This window comes from Miniopterus natalensis, chromosome 4 (assembly GCF_054644295.1).
Source record: "Miniopterus natalensis isolate mMinNat1 chromosome 4, mMinNat1.hap1, whole genome shotgun sequence".
NCBI lineage: Eukaryota > Metazoa > Chordata > Mammalia > Chiroptera > Miniopteridae > Miniopterus > Miniopterus natalensis.
The window spans coordinates 73,583,199-73,604,026 of NC_142084.1; the positions used below are offsets into that span (position 1 = coordinate 73,583,199).

A 20,828-nucleotide genomic window follows, 5' to 3' on the forward strand; every position below is an offset into this window, starting at 1 on the left:
TGATCAGGGGAAGGTGGTTCATTTTCAAATGACACGTTTCATCCACCCTCATTTGAAAAAAAATTGCATTCAATAGACTGATATTTATAATCAGAATCCCAAATGGTTAACTTATATCCACATGAACAGTTAAGTTTCAGGGGACAGACTGAAATTTTATTAATTTATGATCAGAAATACAATTTTTCCAGAAACTGCGTTTATCAGTAGATCTGTATGTGAGACCAAGTCACAATTGAAAAGTTCTCTTGAGAGCCTGAAACCGGAGCAAAGGAAGTCAGGGCATGACTCATTCAATGGCATTAGGTGACCACAATCTAATCCACTTCCCCCCCACAGGGTTAACCTGGTACACTGGCAGGAACACAGGGGGTCTACTGGCTGCAGCTCCTGCCGTCTCCCCTGCATTGGATGGTCCTGCCCTTGTGATAGGAAACTTGGGTGAGAATCCTCTGCTCCATTAGTTGGACTGGCAGCGCCACCAGTTAATTTTTGGGAATCCATTTTGTTTTCTTCATAGCTGACCAACTCTCTTCAGATCAACAGACTCTTCCTTTAGATTTGTTCGTGCCTCCTACAGAGTTACAGCAATCATTAGACTATCATCATTCTCTCTATCTTACGCCTAACACTTTCTATAACTCTTTGCTGCTAGTGGTCCAGGTTCTAGCTCTGAATGGAAGCACAGAAGAGCTCTGTGCCCTATCTCACCGGACAGCTCCTTCAGTGAGTTGAGGCTTGGCATTACACCAGGTCGCCACATACAATTGCTTAAGTTTTGCACTGAGCAAGGGAATGGGGTTGTAGGGAGTAACTTGGGTGAGGAGCCTGGTATGGAATTGCTCCTCTGTGGAGAGAGGCATTTCCCTTCTTTGCCAAAGGCTCCATATGAACTAGCAATGGGTATGGAGATGATGGCGCTCCAATCTTAACATTTTTGGGCCCAGCAGCTGTTTCTTAGAGTTAATGACATTCTGACATTCTGAACTCTCTCTGTAATACATTCAAATGTACTCTCAAGATACATTCAAATTTATCAGTGTCCTATATCAGCAATCTTCAACGGGTGTGCCACAAGAATTTTTAAAGCATGCAATACCTGACTATTTAGTCAGGGGCACTGACCTCTTTTCCCTTAGATTGTCAACAGCCCACACAACAGCCGTTCAGTGTGCTGAATAAAAATTATACCTACTTTTTTGTCAGATTGGCAAAAATATAATATATTCTTTGGTGTGCCACAGAAGTTTAGTAATTAGTTTATGTGCCATGAGATGAAAAAGGTTGAACAGCACTATCCTATATAAATGTGACATCCAGAATTGGCTAAAATCTACCCCAAAGCAATGAGACACCTACATTCCTTTGATTTATAAATTACTATTCACACGGCTAAAAGTTACACTCATTTTTTTAGCAGCCCCATCACACTGTTGGCTCATGCTGAGCTTGTTGTTCACAAAAACCTCGGATGTTTTTCCTTTGAGATGCACTGGTGACATCCAATCTTCTAAATCTTGTGCAGAATAGGGACCCTACATTAATTTCTGTTAAAACTCGACGTGATTTTAGCCATTAGAGTTGCCGACTGAGGGCTTTGCGAGGAGCCTGAGTCATCTGTCAGCACGCTGCACTCCTGCCTGGGCGTTGCACCAGGCTGGTCACCTGCTTCCTACAGCTTTACAGAAAGCAAGGCAGGGAGGGAGGAAGGAACAGCAGCTTGGGACAGCTGTGTTTCAGGCACTGCACTCTTACATACGTCATCTTCCTAAATGTTTACAATAATCCTTGCAGATATGCAATAGTATTATTTTTTAGCTTTGAGATAAGTGACTTGCCCAAGGTTGTACAGCTAATCAATTGCAAAGCCAAGAGTCGAACCCAATTCCATTTCATTTTAAATGCCAAGTTTTCTCAGCTAAAATGTGAGGCCTCTGGAGTCATTCTGTAGGGTGCCTCGCTGGTCAAGGCCAAGAAGAGAACTCTCGGGCATCACCTTCGCATCCTCGGTCAGGGGTGGTGAACGTCACTAAGGTCTGGGAAATTGTAGGTGTCCTTTGGGAGCCCCACGTTAGATTCTTATAACAGAGGACGCTAACCAGCTCAGGGAAATGGTGAGCACATTCAGAGCATATTCCCTGGGGTTTGCCGATGCCGGTACATCTTCCTCATGTTGATTTTGAGCTCAACTCTGCTCTTCTTTTCTCTATAAATGCTACAGCTGAACTCACACCCAATTCACATGTTCTCTCTCTGGGGGACTCAGCCAGAAAAAGCTGTGAAAGAGCTGGGATTTTTTTTGCCTGATACCATTTCTTTCTGAGCAATTCAGAATAAAATAGAATATTTGAGTGGGAATCCTAAAAATCACTTAGTCCAATTCTATCATTTTAGTTAACCTATGAGGTGAAGCAACTTTCCTAAGACTGTACCAAAGGCTAATGGGAAAGTCTTGACCCTCAACTTGTAGTCAGGAAAACTTTCCATCACACCACACTACCTCTCTTTTTATTTCAAAGTGACAGAGGGAGTTTTCTAGACCAGGCCTGCAATGGAAACATTGCTATAACTGCGAGAGATCCCTGGCCCATGGTGACCGCTTTGGCCATAGCTGTCATTCTAGAAGGTTCGGACAGGCCTACCTTCATCCAAGCTGGCCTCACTGCTGGCTGCCCTCCTCTTTGTGCTGTGGTCCTCTGTCCCTTTTTCTTACCTGGCCCTTGTGCGGTATTCCATGCATGACAACAGTCAATAACCTCCTTATTAATTGAATGACACTTCATAAAAGTGTTTCTCCAAGGGCTCTGAGAAAGCCAGCTTTGGCTAGCTATAAAGTGTTCAGTAATCATTTAAGAAAAAAATGTTATTCATCATCTTTATGGCAGATCACGGCTGCTGCATTCTCCCCAAGAGTTCAATCCATCAAGTTCCTCAATACAAGGACGGCTAACAAGGTCCCTGTCACTTTGGGTGAAATATACAGCTATCATCAGAAGCCCCTGACTCCCACCAGGAACAAAGGTGTAGCCACCTCCTATCCCAGCATGCTTCATCCAGAAAGCCAGCAAGATGGTTTCGTCTGGCTTCCCATCTCCACTGACAGAAGAGGGGTGGGTGCGAGGAATCCTTTAGTCTCCTCTTGTGCAGATGGCTCTCTGTGGATGTGACGTCTGAGGCTATGAACCCAACCTTTTATGTCTGAGGTATTCATGAGAAAATGCTTATAGGCTCTTGAGAGACTTCTAGCTTGTTCCTTCACATTCCACATTAACAACCATATCAACTAGCTGTATAGTGTTTTGCAAAGTGGTTTCAATTATGTTATCTCACTTGGTCTTCATCTGAAGATAGACAAGGAAGGGTTTACTATCCCTCTTATTTCACAGAGGAGGAAACTAAGGCATATCCAGAGTCACTTGGATTGAGGTGGCATTGTAGGATTTGAACTGGAACCTGGCTTTCAGTTTCACGCATTTTGAACGATTGCATCACCCAGCCTTGTTTCCCTCCTCCATTGTGTAGCCAAGTGCATTTTGACTTAAGTTGTTTGTGTAGTCCTTTCTGTCTGCCTGTATCGGGAACATCATCATTTAAATACAAGGTTCAGGAACAAGACAGGATGCTGTGTTCTGACTTTTCAGTGAACAGCGTGGCAAGGAGCTTCCCTGTTGTTCTAGCTCTATGGAGAAACCTTGGCGTGCGGGCTGGGCAGTCAGCCCACTGCCCCAAGCGTCAGGACTCAGCGAATGGACCCGAGCCTTTCTCTGACCACGGGGCTTGGCCGAGGCTGACTCGGATCATTGTCCCAGGGGCAGCCTCTCTGCCTGTTTCTCTAGCCATTGAGAAAGACTGGAGTAGACCAAGTTGTGTGTGTGTGTGTGTGTGTGTGGGTGTGTGTGTGGTACTCAACAGGAACACATCCAGATTCTATTTACATTCATTGTGTGCACTGCATTAAGTGCTTCCAAGTGGGTTATTTTATTTAATTCTCACTCTTTGCAGTGGATAATACTGTCTGCATTTTTAAGACAAAGAACTGAAGCTCAGAGAGGCTAAGTGACTTGCACTCTGTGATCCGCCTCCTTTCCCCCGCCCCCGGATAGATGATGGAAAGCTGTTTCTCTAGACTCCGCGTACTTACGGGCCACTCCACTTGCCCTCCCATGTTTGCTTCACCCACTGGCCAAGGCCCTGTGGGCTGTAGCCTCCTTCTGCTCTCGCTGCCATGGCCTCCAGCCCTGCCCTGTGCGGGCCTGGGAAGGCCGCTGTCCCGCCCCGGGCGAGGGCCTGCTTTCCTTCCCTGGGCTGGGTGGGCTGCAGCCCTGGGAGCTGGGTGGAGGTCTCCCGACTGAGGAGCAGTGGTCTTCTGCTCCTCTGCTGCTGTTTCTTGACGCGCTGGGCCTCTCCCACTGGTTCGCCCGCCACCCAGGGCTGAGAGCCGGGGTGGGAATTCCCTGATGGACATGGCCCATGCTGGCGGGACGGGAGACACGCTGAGTCACAAGACAAGTGTTCGTTCAGAAGGACGGCGAGTGAGTCTGCGCTGCACATCCTCAGGGGGTGGGGGCGGGGAGATGGGCAGGGGATGAAAGTAAGAGAAAAGAGAGAAAGCAGAGGGAAGGACAGAGCTAAGGGCTCAAGCGAACTAAGGGAAAGCAAAGGAGAAAGGAAAAGTGGGGGAAGGGAAACCACGTGAGGGAATATAGTTTTTTCAGCTGCCCCCTTCTGGGCTTTCCCTGTGCCCCACACCCTGCCTCCCCCTTCCTGGAGGTGGTCCACTGGTGTCACTAAAGTAGATTCACAGCCACATGGATGCCCGTCCCCTCACTCTCTTGAGCAATCTTGAGGAACTATAAAATCCTTCCCTTTTAGTTTTGTTGGGATGGGTGTGACTCTTAAGGGAATACTAGATAGATGATAGATTAGATAGATAGATGATAGATAGATAGATAGATAGATAGATAGATAGATAGATAGATAGATAGATAGGTGATAGATATTTAAGGCCTACAGATACATAAAAATGAGTGAGTTTGTGGGGTCCTGGTTCCTTAGTTTAATTAAAACAAAGACACAGTAAGGAATGCCGGCTACATAAGGCATGTTATTTGGAAGTCCCCAAGAGCTCCCTCTTCCCTATTTCTCATTCCACCTTCTCCTTTGCACATTTCTCTTTTTCTAAAAGAGAAAAGCTAACATTTTTGAATGCTCATTATTTAAAATTGTTATGTCTGCATTTTATTAACCAGAAGCCTGCTAGCTGTGACATATTAATTCAAACAGCTAAGGCATAGAAAAGAAAATGCATCGGTTCTTCAACTGAACCTTGAAAAGTTAGGAGGCTTTGTAGCCCCAGGGCTGATGGACCCACAGCTAAAGCAGCAGCTGGCCCCACCCTCTGGCTCTGCACCTGTGCTCGCACCTCTTCCAGATTGGGGCACATTTCCCAGGATCCTTTGCATGGAAGGACAGAGCCACTTGCAGTTTTAGAGGCCTGAGCTCAGAGCTGGCAATGAAGGGAAAAGGGCAGGTGGTAAGTACCAGTTTCAGGGGAAAAATGCTCAGGGAAGGACTTGGGATGGTCTCAAGTGGATCACATACTTCATCCTGGACCAATCACAAGACCAAAAGGATGGGCCAATTGTCTTGCAAAGACTGGTCCCCTACCCCAGGCTGCAACAGGGTAGGGTATTAGGATTGACAGCTTTTAGGGAGATAATAATGAGAGGGGGAAAGGATTTATGTCTAAGAGAAAAAAGGGAGGGCATGAGCCACACACACAAGAAACAATAGATGTTCACTGCGGTATAAAACATTTGCTGTTTCATGTAATCCTCGAGTCAGCACGAGTAATTAGTAAGATTGGCGAGGCCGGCGTGTGTTCAGCACTGATCCCCAGTACTGGAACAGGGCCTGGCTCATAGTAGGAACTCAAATATTTGTTGTGTGAGAGTGAGGGACACGCTCTCACTAAGCCTGTTTCATAAGGCCTGCCTGGCAGGGTGAAGTAATCCGTGCAAAAGGAGGGACTGGGCCTCAGGTCTGCCTGGCCTCCTACCGCGTTTCACCACCAGGGGTTGCTCCTCCTGTCCGGCTGCAATGAGCTCTGGCTGCCACAGGCTTGCACGCTCCTGTCAGGGCAGCCTCCCCCCCCCCCCCCCCCCCCCCAGGGCCTGCTCAGTAGGGCTTTTTCTTCTCTCCAAGAAGGTGAGGGAGGAAGGTGCTGCAGGTGGACCAGAGCAGGCATGAGGGGGCCTGGCAGGCGATGGAGGGCTGCAAAGGACCTTAGAGCCAATGTTGGTGGCACCTGCCCTGTTTCGGCAGCTAATCCTCAGGTGGGCCACGGAAACATCTAGCACACTCATTGGATTCAGAAGTAGCTCAGCTTACTGTCAGGATCCAAGTGAGGCTGGAGGGAGATGGGGGAGCCAGTGACACTGAACATCAGGCTGATGGAGTTGTATGATTGAACCAAGGAGTTATTTCAGAGCAGGGTTTTAGCCACATGAATTGGACCCAGGCACAGCAACCAGGCCCTGGACAAGCCAGCTGGAATCCAGGGAGGACTGGCCAGTGCCAGCAAGGAGCTCCCATTCTGGGCAAGACAGCTGAGTCAGAGTCGTGGATTGGTTGTGGGTGGGGGCCCAAAGCTCACACAGATTCCCAGAGTAGGAAAGTAAAGGAGGCTCCTGACAGACCCTTCACACACACACTCACAGCACCTCCTGCTGGGCAGGCTGGGAAAGGAAGAGGCTGACAGGAGAAAGCAGCAGAGAGAGAGTCAAATTGTTGTCAAAAGAAGCAAGAAACTCCTTCCTTTTCTTATAGTAAGGCAGTTCTAGAAACTTCTGCATCTCACTGTGTGCTTCTGGCCAAGCCACTTAGGACTCCTTCTTTTCCTCTTGCTCAGCTCCAATGGCTGAGATGACAGCCCCCCGCCCCACTCCCCTACACACACTGCCTTTCACTTCCCAAAGTCATGAACCGCACCTGACCTGCACAAGTGAAACCCCTCTCCATACCTAACCAGGCCTGAGCCTCGTGCTGTGCACATAGCAAACATAAGCCCTGAGACTCTCACACCAGGTCCCGGGCTACCTGGCAGTGGTGAGCTGTCCCCAACAGGCCACACTCCTGTAAGGACTGTCCCCAGGGTCCTTTGCAAGAAGGTATCTGGAGTGACATGGAACTGTGGGGTCTCTGAGGCCAGCTTTAAAAAATAAAATAATAAAGAAACTAAAACATATTAGTATTGACCTCCCTTTTCCCCATTAAACCAGTGAGTACAACCAGTGTCCTGGTAGATTTATACTTAAAAAACCGGGTTCAGCAGCTAGGAGCGGGTGAGTATTGGTAAGTGGCTGCCCTGCAGCAGCTGCTGAGGGGGCCACTTCCCAGGAGAGCTGCCCTGTTCTGAGGGGCAGGGGCTCCAGCCAGGCCCTGAGCCTCCTGGTCCAACACCTGTCCCCATGGGCCTGGCCTCTGGCCCCTAGGAGGTGACTGGCCTGGCACAGCAGCGGGGCCTCCCTGGTCAAGCAGCTGTACCAGCCCCGCAGGAAGGGAAGCTCCAGGGCAGAGGAAGTTATTAGCTCCTCTGAAGCGTTCATCAGAGAAACTAACTGCATTGTTTACTGTGTAAACTTGGACCCGAGCAGCCTCGCAGAGGGGACTTCATAAGAAGGCCTGTTAATATCGATGGCAGACATCACAGGCTCCTCGTGCCATCAGAATGAGCCCCTCACAGTTTAATTCGCTGCAACCTTCCAGCTGAGGCAAAGAAAGGAAGGGGGACAGGAGTGGAAGGACGACTGTGCCAGCCTGCCTGCCAAACAGTGCACTAACCTTCCTGGTCCTGCCTGCAGGGCCCATGCCGGAGGTGGCAATGTCTGCTGAGAGCCCGGTGTGTGCGGGCATTGAGCCATGTGCTGGGATATGGTGGCGGTGGACAGTAAAACCTCCGAGGCTGGTCTGGCCCCTATTCTCTGGGTCAGGGACACCTTCCCAGAGCAGGAGGACATGTTTTTCAGTTGAACAGCCTCAATTTGGGGAAAACTGTGGTTACTATTCTTTCGAAAGCAGTGGGGTGCCCATGACCCCAGGAACTGTCTCTCTCTTGTGTGGCTGTCTCATTCTTCCATAAAGTGTCTCTCTGAGCTTTGTTCCTACAACCTCATGGACTGGGAGCTCCATAATAAGGCCCTCAAAGTTTGGTTAGAGTGGGTTGGTGGAGAGGAGGCCCCATGGGGTAGTGGGAAGACCTGAGAGAGGCCAGTGGTCCTGCACATGGAAGCATGGCACTCACTGTGAGTGACTGGCCAATGGCCACCGGGAGCAGCCGCCCTCCTCAGGTGGGCAAGGACTGGTGGTCAGCATTGAACCTAGGGGCCCTGACCTGGCTCAGGACACTTCAGCCTCTGCTCTTTAGAAGGGATGGTCCACCCTGCTCTGGGCTTGCTCTGCCAGCCTCACTGGCTATGTGATGTAGGGCAGAGAACCTCACTTCTCTAGGGCCGTTTTCATGTTTATACAAGGAGGGGTTTGGGCCAGATAGGAAGCAATAGCTTGGGTTCATCTAGCTTAAATGGTTAAGAAGCCAGATATAGGATGTGAATGTGCACAGAGAAAAGTGGCAAGGGGGTTGCCAGACAAGGCCCAAGGCTGGGCTTCTGGGGCCCCAAGCCCCTCCCGAGTGAAGGCGACAGGGTATGTGTATGTGTGCATCCCTCAGGGAAGAGGGCCAATAGCTTTCATCAGGCTCTTTAAATGTTCAACGATGGCCAAGAACCACTGTGCTCCAATCTAAGTTCTTTCAAGCTCTAAGATGCTCTAGTTCTGAAACTTCCACACCTCCATGAGATTCTCTCTTTGAGTGCAGGTTCTCGAAGGGGCTGCCCTGAGTGCACTGTGGGGCTGCACTCTGAATGGAGATAAAGGGATTCCCATCCACGTGGTGGGCTCATATATACAGGGTTGAAGGCACAGAATTTGGTGTTGTACAGACCTGAGTTTGAATCTCTGCTCTCCTTTTGCAGAGATATCTGTTAATCTCAGTTTCCTCATCTGTAAAATTGACAGACTAATGCAGGGTGACTTCAAGTCTGGAAACATAGGCAAATATATAATAAGTCATTTATGGAGAGCACATGATAGTCTATGATAAACTAACATCAACTGTGATTTATGCCTTATGGCCGTTCTAGAGTAGCATCTACATCAGAGCGTGGTTTTGAGGGTGATGTGTAATGATTAACCTAAGTTGCCTGGCATGTGTAAGTGCCAATAAATGTTACCAATAATGATAATTATAATTTTCATCTGTGCTATGGTCTGTATCCTGGGTTGATTTGCCTCCTGCCCTTAGGTGATGGCTCTGACTAGAGCCACACCCCCACATTCCCTTGTGATGCAGTGTGTCAGGAGTTGTCCTCAAACTCAAGGCCTCGCCTGGCAAGTGTGGCTCAGTGGTTGAGTGACAGCCCATGCACCAAGAGGTCACTGGTTCGATTCCCAGTCAAGGCACATGCCCAGGTTGTGGGCTCAATCCCCAGCAGGGGGTGTGCAAGAGGCAGCCCATAGATGTTGATGTTTCTCTCTCATTGATGTTTCCATCTCTCTCTCCTTCTCCCTTCCTCTCCCTCTAAAAAAATCAATAAAAACATATTTTAAAAAAAAAATCAAGGCCTCAATGGGAGAAGATAGACCAGAGAACATGGGCCAGGAGTCCAAGTGTCCAGCCAAGCAGGTAGAGGCTAAGAGGAGCTGCAGAGACAGCAAGTGAGTGGTTTGGAGGGTAGAGGGGCAGGCAGGGACCAGAGTCCTGCAGCAGTTGAGAGGGAGGTAAAGGTGGGGGCACCTGCAGTCAGTCTCCAACTGTTGATTGTGGCCAAAGCGAGAGGCAGCGAAGACCAGCAGGTGAATTCTGCTCCTGATTGACACAGAGGGCTGGGGAATGCAGAGGTAAACTCAAGGCAGGTAGGTGTGAGTGGCTGTGCTTCTTCAAGAGCAGCAAGGGCCCTGTGAGTCTCCCTGTAAGCCTGTATCTGTAATTGCCTCTCCCCACCCATTCTTTAATTAAAATGAAGCCCCAGCCTTATGGGGGTGGGGCGCAGAAGCTGCAGGGCACAGATGCTTAGAGAAGCAGAAGGTCTCTCCTGGGTTCTCTGAGTGAGAGTCAGGTCCCAGGGGGAGGGATAAAGCAGGGTTTGGAATGAGGGAGGTTGCTTGATGGATGGAGGCAACAACAAAAAATCTATTAGCAGTGCTTTGAGCTCCTTAGAGAACAGTTCTCAAGGAAGCCAAGTAAACAACTTCCTGATACTCAAGATTTGTTAATTAAGCACTTTGAACAGGCTCTGGGGGGAGGGGGCAAACAACTGTAGAATCTGAGTTCTGAGAGTCTTCCAGCTTTAAGCGAGAGGACAGTGGATCTCAGGGACTCCAAGGGCCTGAGGTGGGGCTCAGGGGCCAGCGGCCTGAGGTGTCTCCCAGCCTCAGCCTGGGAGGCCTGGTTGCTGTGACTATAGGAAGCCATGTCAATGGTGGGACCATACATGAGGAGGGGTCTGAGTTGGGTATGCAGTGACACACATACTGTGTTGTCCATCCTGGTGCTCATGAGCCGGCCGTACAGCACACAGAGCAGCAACATCTAATCTGTACAGGGAAAGGCCACCTGGTGTCACCAGAGGGCACACTGTGAAGAAATGGGTGCCCATCGATGCCTAGAATTTCTCAGGAGTCCATCAGGACTTTGGTTTAAGCACAAGACACCTCTGAGCTTCTCTTTCAAAGTGCATATACTCCTGGGAGAAGTATTGTATTAAGTAACTGTGTCTCCTGTAAAGGACACTGTTCAGAGCAGATAGCTCCTGTATTGGAGAGATGGGACCTCCGAGGAGTGAGTGAGCAGGGTTGAGGGGAGAGGGCACTCCAATGGGGAGGGGGAGGGGGAGGGGACCTGGAAGCCCAAGAATTAGGAAGATGGGAGGAAGTATGCCAAACCTGCCCCCAGCTTCCCTGTCATCTTGCCCAGAGGCCTAAATAATGTCCCAGAATAAGCCCAAATAAGAGAGGAGAAAGCAAAGAGGGAACAGGAGGACATGGGAGGGAATCCCCACGAACGAATGTCAGGAATGTGCTTTTCCCCTGATATTTTCAGGGCCAGTCCTCTGTGGGCCACTGTTCTGATTCTGGGAGCAGACCTGGGTGAGTAGTTCCCTCCTTTCCTACCTCCCACTGTCACCAGGTTACAGTCTCCCAAGTCCCACTCCACTCAGTCTCCCTGTTCCCACAGGAGGCTATGAAAATAAATGTTTGGTAAATAGACTCATCTCCTGGGGAGCTATGTAGGAGAGAGATCCTTGGACGACCACTCATAGGAGAGGGAGAATTCCCTCTTGAAGGGGGTGCGTCCAGCCTGGCTCCCACCCAAGTTACCGACGTCTCACACTGGTGGTCCTTCCCTAGACAGAAGGCCCAGCCTCAGCCCCAGACAAGAATCATAATTTATTCTGTCTCCAGCCTCCTGGGAAATGCCCTTTCCCAACCATCTTGGATGGAGAGAACTGCCCAGTGCCTGGGATCCGATACTACACCCCACAGTTCCAGAGTTGGGCTAAGCAGGAGAGGCTTGAAGACAAAGGGAAGGAGCTCTCCTCTCCCTACATGGAAGACACAGGCATACAGTGGAGGATATGGTAAAGCCAGGAACAACACATTTACATTCCAAGATGGGCCCACCGATGCCCAGCTCTGTCACAGTAAGCCCCTGGGCACAGAGGAGAGTGGTCAGTTGGAGGGGAGGAAGCCCTCAGTGAAATCTGGGCTGGCCACAGTGTCCACAAGGCCGGGTCTGCCCACAGTCTCTGGGCTGCATCCCCCCAGTGAGCGCTGAGGTAGATGGAGGTCCCTGAGAGAAGGCAGGCAAAGGAAATGCAAGGAGGCAGGGAAAGGAAGCACAGGGCTGGGCTGGGGCATCTCCTTATCTGTTCCTTTTTCTACAGCTCCAGTCCAGGCTGTGCACTGTTCTCCTTGTGCTTCCACTGGGCACAGGGGCCTGTCTCCAGTTCCCACCTTTTCTCCCTGCGCCTGACATCCCCAGCCTCAGCGAGCAGGCACACCTTTATCTCTACCATCTCATTTCTTCTTCACAGTGACTGAGTGAGGTCAAGATGTTTAAGCCTGCTTGGGTTTTGACTGCACTCCTATTGATTTTATAGATTAATTGAGAGAATTAACATCTCAACAATATTAGTCTTCCAATCTTGGATTTGCTTGATAGCTTTAGAGAGATTGCTCTTCTGCCCATCTGATGGCCTAAATTACCTCAAACAATGGGACAGTCTTGAGTCTTTGAGGTTCGGAGGAGTCTGTGGCTACTGATCCTGCAACCTCTGGAAACCTACACGCACAGAAGGTTCCTCCTCTCTTGCATCATCTCTCCCGGGGCTTGGGAGACAGAAATGTTCAGGCAAGCAGGGGCTTCCTACACTGAGGTCCCTACAACCAGTTGTTGATAAGTGGAGCTTGTAGAGCCAGACACCTCAGCTTCTTATTGAGATGGATGGTGATGACCTTGGCCAGCCTTAGTGGTAAGCAATTTGCTATCCAAACGAGAGAGTGGCAAGTATGAGACCTGGGCTGCGGTGTGGAAGGATGCACTTAGATGAGGCCCCATGGCACGGCCTCCCAGTGTTCTGCAGGAGCAGTGTGCTTGGTGGAGGAACCACTGCACTGGTGTCCTTCTCTGGATTTTCCAGGTAGTATGGTCTTTGCTCAGCTCCAAATCCCCTGCCTTCTGGCTTCACCCCAACAGTTTCCAATAAGCCTTCCTTCTTGTGAATGATCCTCCTCTACTCCCCAGTTTAAATGTGTCCCCTTATTATCTTGGGTTATGACAATCTTTTCCTCCTTAGTGCTTTATCATAATTTATGCATGTATCTACTTCTTAAATGTTCTAGACTGTAAGATAAAAATAGAACCCTGTCTGCTCTGTCATTACCAAATCCCTAGCATCTAGCAAAGTCTCTGGCACGTAGCAGATGGTCAATAAATATTTGATGGATAAATTGATAGATCAATGAATTAGTACTTTTTCCTTAGGGAGGAAGTCATTTGAGATGAATGAACAGTGATGTGGGAAACATGCTGTAGAATGTAGGACCATCTTTGGGTATGAGTCCTGGCTCTCTCATTAACACACATACCAGACTTGATTCAGCAGATCTGGGCTAGAGCCCACCAATCCTGACATGTAACAAGGACTCTAGGGTAATTCTGACACTTAAGATGTATGAAAATAGGCAAACAAGTACACACATATTCCTATAAACACAAGCCAACCCATATGTAGAGATTTTTTACTTTTATTTATTTTAACTTTACATGTCAATCACAGTCGACATTCAATATTATATTACTTTCAGGTGTACAGCATATTGGTTAGACATTTATGTAGCTTATGAAGTGATCACCCTGAAAAATCTAGTACCCACCTGGCACCATATATAGTTACAATATTATTGACTCTATTCTTTATGCTGTACTTTACATCCCCCTGATTAGTTTGTAACTAGTAATTATTTTGTAACTCCCATCACCTATTTTACCCAATCCACAACTTCCCTTCCCTCTGACAACCATCAGTCTGTTCTCTGTATCTATGAGTCTGTTCCTGTTTCTGTTTTGTTTGTTTGTTTGTTTGTTTACTTCGTTCTTTAGATTCCATATATAAGTGAAATCATGGTATTTGTTTTTCTGTGTCTGACTTATTTCATTTAGCATAATATCCTCTAGGTACATCCATGTTGCTGCAAATGGTAAGATTTCTTTCTTTTTATGGCTGAGTAATATTCCATTGTATATATGTACCACATTGTCTTTATCCAATTGTCTATTGATGGACACTTAGGTTGCTTCAATATCTTGGTTATTGTAAATGCTGCTGCAAAGAACATAAGGCTGCATATATCTTTTTGAATTAGTGTTTTGGACTTTTTTAGATAAATACTTAGAAGTGAAATTGTTGGGTCATGGGATATCTGAGTCATTGTCTGCTTAAAAAAAATGAGATCCTCTTTTACTCATATATCTGCATTGTAGTTTTCTCACTCAACAATACCTTTTGAATTCTCCCCAGGTGCTAGGTATAGAAGAAATATCACTTATTTTTTCTTTATTTATAGATACATAATAGGATATGGAGTGTATGGTAGTCCTTAGAGCTACTCACTAATACTTTTAGTTTTCTTCCCTTCCAGGCACATGGTAGGACTTCACTTCCTGGCTCACCTGTAGCTGAATGGGGCCTGTGACTACTTTTAGCCATCAAATTATGACTTCTGGTCTGAAGCATTTAATCATCCGGTACAAGATCCTCCAGAAATCTGTTTTCCTCTGGCATGGCAGCACCAATATTTAAGGTTGTGTTTGCTCCATCAGCCTGGGTCCCTGAATAACCACGTGGAGCAGAGGTTCTTTCCTGGCACGAACTGGACATATAACTGATCAGGTAACCCATTTTTGTTGTTTTAAGTCACTTCAATTTTAGAAATGTTTATTCCACATCAATATCCAGCTTAGCCTAATGGAAATATGTTGTTGTACCAGAATTTATTCAACCATTTTCTACTGATCGATGCTCACTTTGTTTCTAGAGTTTTTTTGGCCACTGACAACAATTTTCCAACAAACATTCTTTTAAATATATTCTTACATACTGGTTTCAGTATACACAAATAGAGAAACATGGATGGATACATAATAGATTAAGATGGGGTCCATGGTTTCATGGAAGAAGGCTTGTGGCTGAGGATTGTTAGTATAGAAGGGGTGGAGAGATGGGGGAGGAGAGGCTAAGCAGGAAGTAAAGAAAACAAGGAAAAAATTCACAATTCATATGAAAATATGTACAATATGACCATATTTAAGCAATTCTGTGAAAGTATAAATCCACATCTCTACCTAGTTCTATATAAATGCATCTGTATCTATCATATTTGAAATTTTTAAAATTTAAATTGCTTTGTAATTTAAAAAAAGAAAGGCACCAGACCATGTAAGACCCTAATGAAAATGCAAATGTTATTTGGGATGATCAAATACTAAGGGATTATCAAGCAGTTATTTATACTTCTGCTCAGGTTACATTAAGGGATTAGTAGCTGCATGCTGACTGAAGGAATGAACACAGCACCCAGGGTAGCCCGGATTTGATGTACTGGAGGAGGGTGAAGGGGGGGCAAGGCTGAATGCCCTTTGCTGATAGGCCAAAGCAGGGACTTCAGAGGGACAAGGAGCAGTGGGAGAGCACTGGGAAGGTAGGTCAGGACTCCAGACTTGAAGGAGAGGGTGTGTGGGCAAACCTAGTAGGTGAAATATACTTGTGAGATCACCTGGTCTAGTTTAATTTTATAAGAAGGAATTATTTTCTTTTCTGTTCATCCCTGGTGAATAGCACAAGGCCTGCTCTGTCAGAGTAAGAGCCCCCAAAGCATTTGATGATTAAGAGAGAGAGAAAGAACAAGGAAGTTGCTTTGTTACATAGCTTATCAGTTGCAGAGCCATGGATGAAATCCAGACCAGGCTCATTTTAGCCCCAGATTTTTCCAAGAGTGCTTCAAGGACATAGGCAGGGAACAAGAAGGAAGGAAGGGAAGGGAGGGAGATGGATACCTCCCTATCTATTAGTCAATCAATTATCTATCTATTATCTATCTATCTATCTATCTATCTATCTATCTATCTATCTATCAATCATCTATCTATCTGTCTATCTATCATCTATCTATCATATCTTTCTCTTGACATCCTTCCTGATTGTCAGGAGTGGAAGTGTATTTCATGTGGGGAAAGGACACCAGCTGGCCCTTCTCTAGTTGTCCAGGTTGTATAATAGTAAGGACTTCCCACTCTGGATGAAAGACCCTCTACCAGCAGAAGCCTTTCCACTCACTGCCCGTGAATACTACTATCTGTCAGTCATACTACCCCCCAGCTACCTCTGTCTCAGCAGCCACTTCCACCAGGTCCTATAGACTGATTGTGCCAAGCACCCAATGGGATCAGGCAAAGTCATCCAGTCCTCTGAAGGAGATTGGCCTATAATTCCAACAAAACTGATTGTGAATATGTTAGTGAGAAAGTAATTTACTGTTCTGCCTTTCCATGTGTATTTTTCCCCCAAAGAGATGCTCACTCTTAGGTGCCCAGAGCTATCTTCTTCTCTACATCTGACCACACCCTGAAGATGATATCTCCTGGACTGGCCATGCTAACTCCTTATGAAATGTAGAGAAATGGCAAAAGATTCAAAAGGGGATTTAATAGAGGATCTGATAAATTCATTTATCCCAAGGTGTTAGGGTCTGATAACCCCTTAATGTTATCTTTCCCAGCAGACTTGCATTATTATAGAACACAGAGAAAGTAAGTTGTTAGGCATCAGCTGATAAGGCAGCAAACTCTGGCTCAATATTCTGAACATGAATATGTTTGATGTAAGTGGATCACAGAAACCAGGTGGTTAAGTATTAGATAATTTGGGATGACGTAAGTATAGAAAGGATACAGGCTATTAAGAATTAAGCTTGAATTACATATTGAGTGGGATGCTTTCACTTAAAAATAATGGATTAGACAACCAAATATGAATAAAATATTGAAGGAATTATTATATTATATTATATTATATTATATTATATTATATTATATTATATTATATTATATTATATTATAATATATTATATTATTAATTATATTACATTATAAGAATTCTAGAGTTTGGTTAATTCAACAGCTGGAAATGCCTCCTTTTTCTTTTGTACTCCATAAGATTTCAAGGTGTCTGTAGCTCTCCTGCGTAAGGTGCAAATGTGACAGTCATTCAAGAAATTGAAGGACCTCTCCTCTCATTTCCCATGCAACATTTTTCAGCAGGGAGAAAAATACCTTTACAGAAGCCCTTTGTATTAATCAGCATGGGCTCACTGTCACAACAAACACCAGCAGAATTCCAATGGCAAAAATGAAAGGTTATTTTTTGCTCATGCCATAATCTGATTTATGTTGACTGGGATGGGGAGAATCCTCTGCTCCATGCAGACACTCAGGGATCCAGGCTTCTTCTATCTAGTGGCTTGAGTATCCTCCAGGGCCTCAGGATAATATGTTGGATCTCTTGCATCTGGCCTATGAGTGGGAGGAGAGATGGTGTGGAGAAGGTGCAGAAAGTGACGTACCTCATTCCTTTTCACATTACATAGTGAAAAGTAGCTGTACGACCTCACTGAAATGCAAAGAGCTGCGGGATGTAGTCTAACTCTGCCCAGAAGAAGAGGGAAATGTGGATATTGGTGAGTACCAGTAGTCTCTGCCACACACCTCTTCAGATAGGATTCTCATTGGCCAGCAGTGGGTCACGTGCTCATGCCACTCACTGTCAAGGGGAAGGAGAAGGGTCAGATTTGCCTGTATGGTGCACAGGCCCTCAGGCAATCCCAACAATCCTCACCTTCTGGGATTCATGCCCTTCCTTGGACAATCCTCTCCCCTTGAGTTGGGAGGGCTATGTGACTTCCTTCTCACCACTAGAATATGGGAGATTAAGAATTCTCTTGAGGACTATACAGAGGCCCCCAAGTTAGGAACATACATACTATATGAGGCTGACTAACCAGAACTTCTGGGTCATATAGATGTGAGAAATGACATCCGAAGACAGAGTTGTACAGAGTAAGAATATGTTCTTAGCAAACCTCAGCTTGTTTTTATGTTTTTATATGGAAGAAAAAAATTTTAGAGTGTGAGCACCCAGGGCTCCCCTAAAAGAGTGGAGATAGGTGTAAAGGCTGCAGGGCTGATGAACAAGAGTGGCGACCGAGCCTTCTGGACTAGCCTAAACCAGAGAGCAGATGAGAGAGATACAGAACAGCCAGGGATCCTGAATACAAGAAAGCACATGACAGCCCTGGAAGGAGGACAATTAAGAAAACAGAAGACCAAGAACCAGAGCAGCAAGAGGTACACCTCCCAGGTGAATGAGGGCATGGCTACCTCTACCAGTCGTGTCACCTGTCCTGGGGAAAGAAAGTGAAAATAAAAAGGACACGAAGAAGTTGTGTTTCTAAGTCTTTGACTTCTCTATGAGAATTGTTTAACTTTATCTTCAATTCAGTGATAATACAAAAAAATTAATAGAAACATTTTTCCAGATTATATGTATAGATAACTACCTTATAACCAACTGCTAAATTCATTGCCCACATTTGCCTTTGCACTGTGATTGTGTCAGTAACAATTAGCACTACAATAATTGATGCAGCCTAGTGAGAGAAGAACAGAGGGAAAATTACAACGTAAATGGCGTGCTCCTGCCAAGTAAAAACCAAATGACTTCACGGATGCTGGTGTACTAGTGGGAGAGTGAAATTGTCACACGGCACATGGAAACAGAAGCAGGCCAAATTCAAAGCTCCCGTTAGATGTATTTATGTCCTTGGGGGTGACTCAATTTTAGCAAGCAATACCGACGATAACATTGAATTAATTCTGTAAATTTGAATTGTAATTTTCTTTGTATTTAATCTGCAAATTCATTTTGGTTTTGTGGCAGCCTTCAGGGCTGCTTACAGATATCCAGTTCTCTCTTCCTGAATACATGGCAGGATGGCACTTTGGGGTCCCGTCTGGTGAGTAGACATGTGATTAGTCCTGGCCTGTGAGTTGTGAGTGCGGAGTGATGGAGCCACAGCCTTTGATTGCAGTGTGGTTCCCTCCAGGGTTGTCCTTGCCTCTTGCAGCATTTGGGATCGGGCTGTGTCTACCAGTGTGCTGCCTCGGTTTCTCTCCAGCTTCCTCTGTGCCTTCTGGGAGGCAGACTGTTGGGACTGGATCCATGGTCTCCCCTACCCTCTAACTTCTGGTTGGATTTAGCCAATGGAAAGTTCTGGCAGGAAACCAGAGGGCAGGAGAACAAGGTTGGACTATTAAGTCCCCTTGCTCATTCTGTGCAGGTCACCCTGGATTGGTTGCAAGACCCCTCCAGGTTCTGGTAGCTGCTTGCCCACCTGGCCCCTACAGGGTGAGGTGGCTAGTCATCACTAGCCCTAGGGTACTGCACTATATGTTCCTGGCTCCCTTACCTCTGGCTACACCCTTGTAAATAGTACAGATAAGTAATAGGTGAAATGCTCCTCAAATTCTTCAGTTTGGGTGTGCTCTTTGCTTCTTGCCAATCCTTGACTGACGCAATAATGGTGGCTGCTAGATCCGATCCCCTCCCTGCTTACTTGTAATATCATGTAATAGGAGAAAAAAATAAATCTTTGTTGTTTATTGCCACTAAGATTTTGAGATTTTTTGCTATTATGGCCTATTTAAGGGGTTAAATATAATAAATTAATTCCTAGTGTTATGCCTATAGCTATCTTAACACTATGTTATCACTGGAGGGGATTCACAGTGAATTTTGTTTTCTTAAGAGGCTGCATATCCCTCATGATGAGAAACATGGTAAGAGGTGATGATTTTGAAGTCGGACGTCTCGAGTTGGTGTCCTGGTGCTGCAGTTTACTTTAGACAATGCTTCTAAGCCACAGTGCTCTCCATGCAGAAGCAAGATAGCAGGTCTAACTCAGGAGAGTTGCATGATTTGGATAATGTGGGCAAAATGCTCAGCAGATGGCTTCACATCTAGCATTTATTCTACAAATAATGGCTACTATGAGCTTATTAGTAATAGGTACCATAATTTGTTGGCCACAGTAACCTTAAGGATTAGATTCTAGAGAAGAAACATGTAGAATAACTGGGAAGGGACTGTTGTCATCATTATAATGGGGGAAGATAATAGATTGACCTGGGTGGATGCACTTAGCTCAGGGCCTACAGCCCAGGATGTTTCATAACCATCAGGATCTGAGCTACACAGATATTTACTTGAAAAGTATATATTGTTTGTTTCTGCACATCTATGAACATTTTATGAATTGAATCATAATTTATGCACCCTTTATAACTCAAAAGTATATTTGTAATGGTCATTTATGTTGGTAGACAGAGATCTGGTTAATCTATTTTCACTTCTATGACTTTACCACACTTTACTTACCTTCTTATGTTGGTAGATCTTTTTTATTTATTTATTTGTTTTGGTAGTTTTGCTTACTTTTCCAATTATTTGTTATTGTAAATATTTCCGTTATAACTATACTTGCACTATGCAAGAGTTTCTCCAAAAGTGGAATTTCTGGCTTATTGAAAAGAAAACAAAATTGTCTTTCAAATGTTTATACTGTTCTACATTCTCATCAACAGTATATAAAAATTCGAATTGCTCTGCCAAGTGACACTTGTTCTTGTCAGACTCAAAAGCCTGAGGTGAATGACTTTGATTGGCGTTTCTCTGCTAATGTGATTAAGGGTTCTTTATCACACGTTTTGTGGCTGTACTGTTTTCTTTTAAGTGAAATACCTTATCGTGCCTTTCTCCAACTTTCTATTTCTACTTTTTTTTTTTTGGTCTTTCTTTTATTAATTCATAAAAGTTCCATATATTGTAAATACTAACACTTTGTCAGTTTGTGTGACAAATATCATTTCAGTTTGGGGCTTGTTGTTGTGATCTGTTTGACGAACAGAATATCTTAATTATAATGCAGTCAAATGTACCAATTTTAGTAACTTATGCTTTCTATAATATGTTTAAGAAAATCCTCCCTACCCTGAGGCCAAGAAGATATTCTCTGACACTGTCTTCAAAACATACAAAATTTTACCATTCACATTTAGAACCTTGATCTATCTGGATTTGATTTTTTTCTTTTGTAGT

General features: G+C 45.6%; 1 long non-coding RNA gene across 1 annotated transcript in view; it reads left to right on the forward strand.

The window, feature by feature from the left end:
• Window positions 1–18,648, forward strand: part of LOC107535433 (uncharacterized) — a 103,370-nt gene extending 84,722 nt beyond the window's left edge. Inside the window, exons 2-4 of the long non-coding RNA XR_015714374.1 lie at window positions 14,260–14,510; window positions 17,263–17,352; window positions 18,612–18,648. This is a non-coding gene — a long non-coding RNA (uncharacterized LOC107535433). The remainder of the gene's footprint in view (window positions 1–14,259; window positions 14,511–17,262; window positions 17,353–18,611) is intronic.
• Window positions 18,649–20,828: the final 2,180 nt, after the last annotated feature.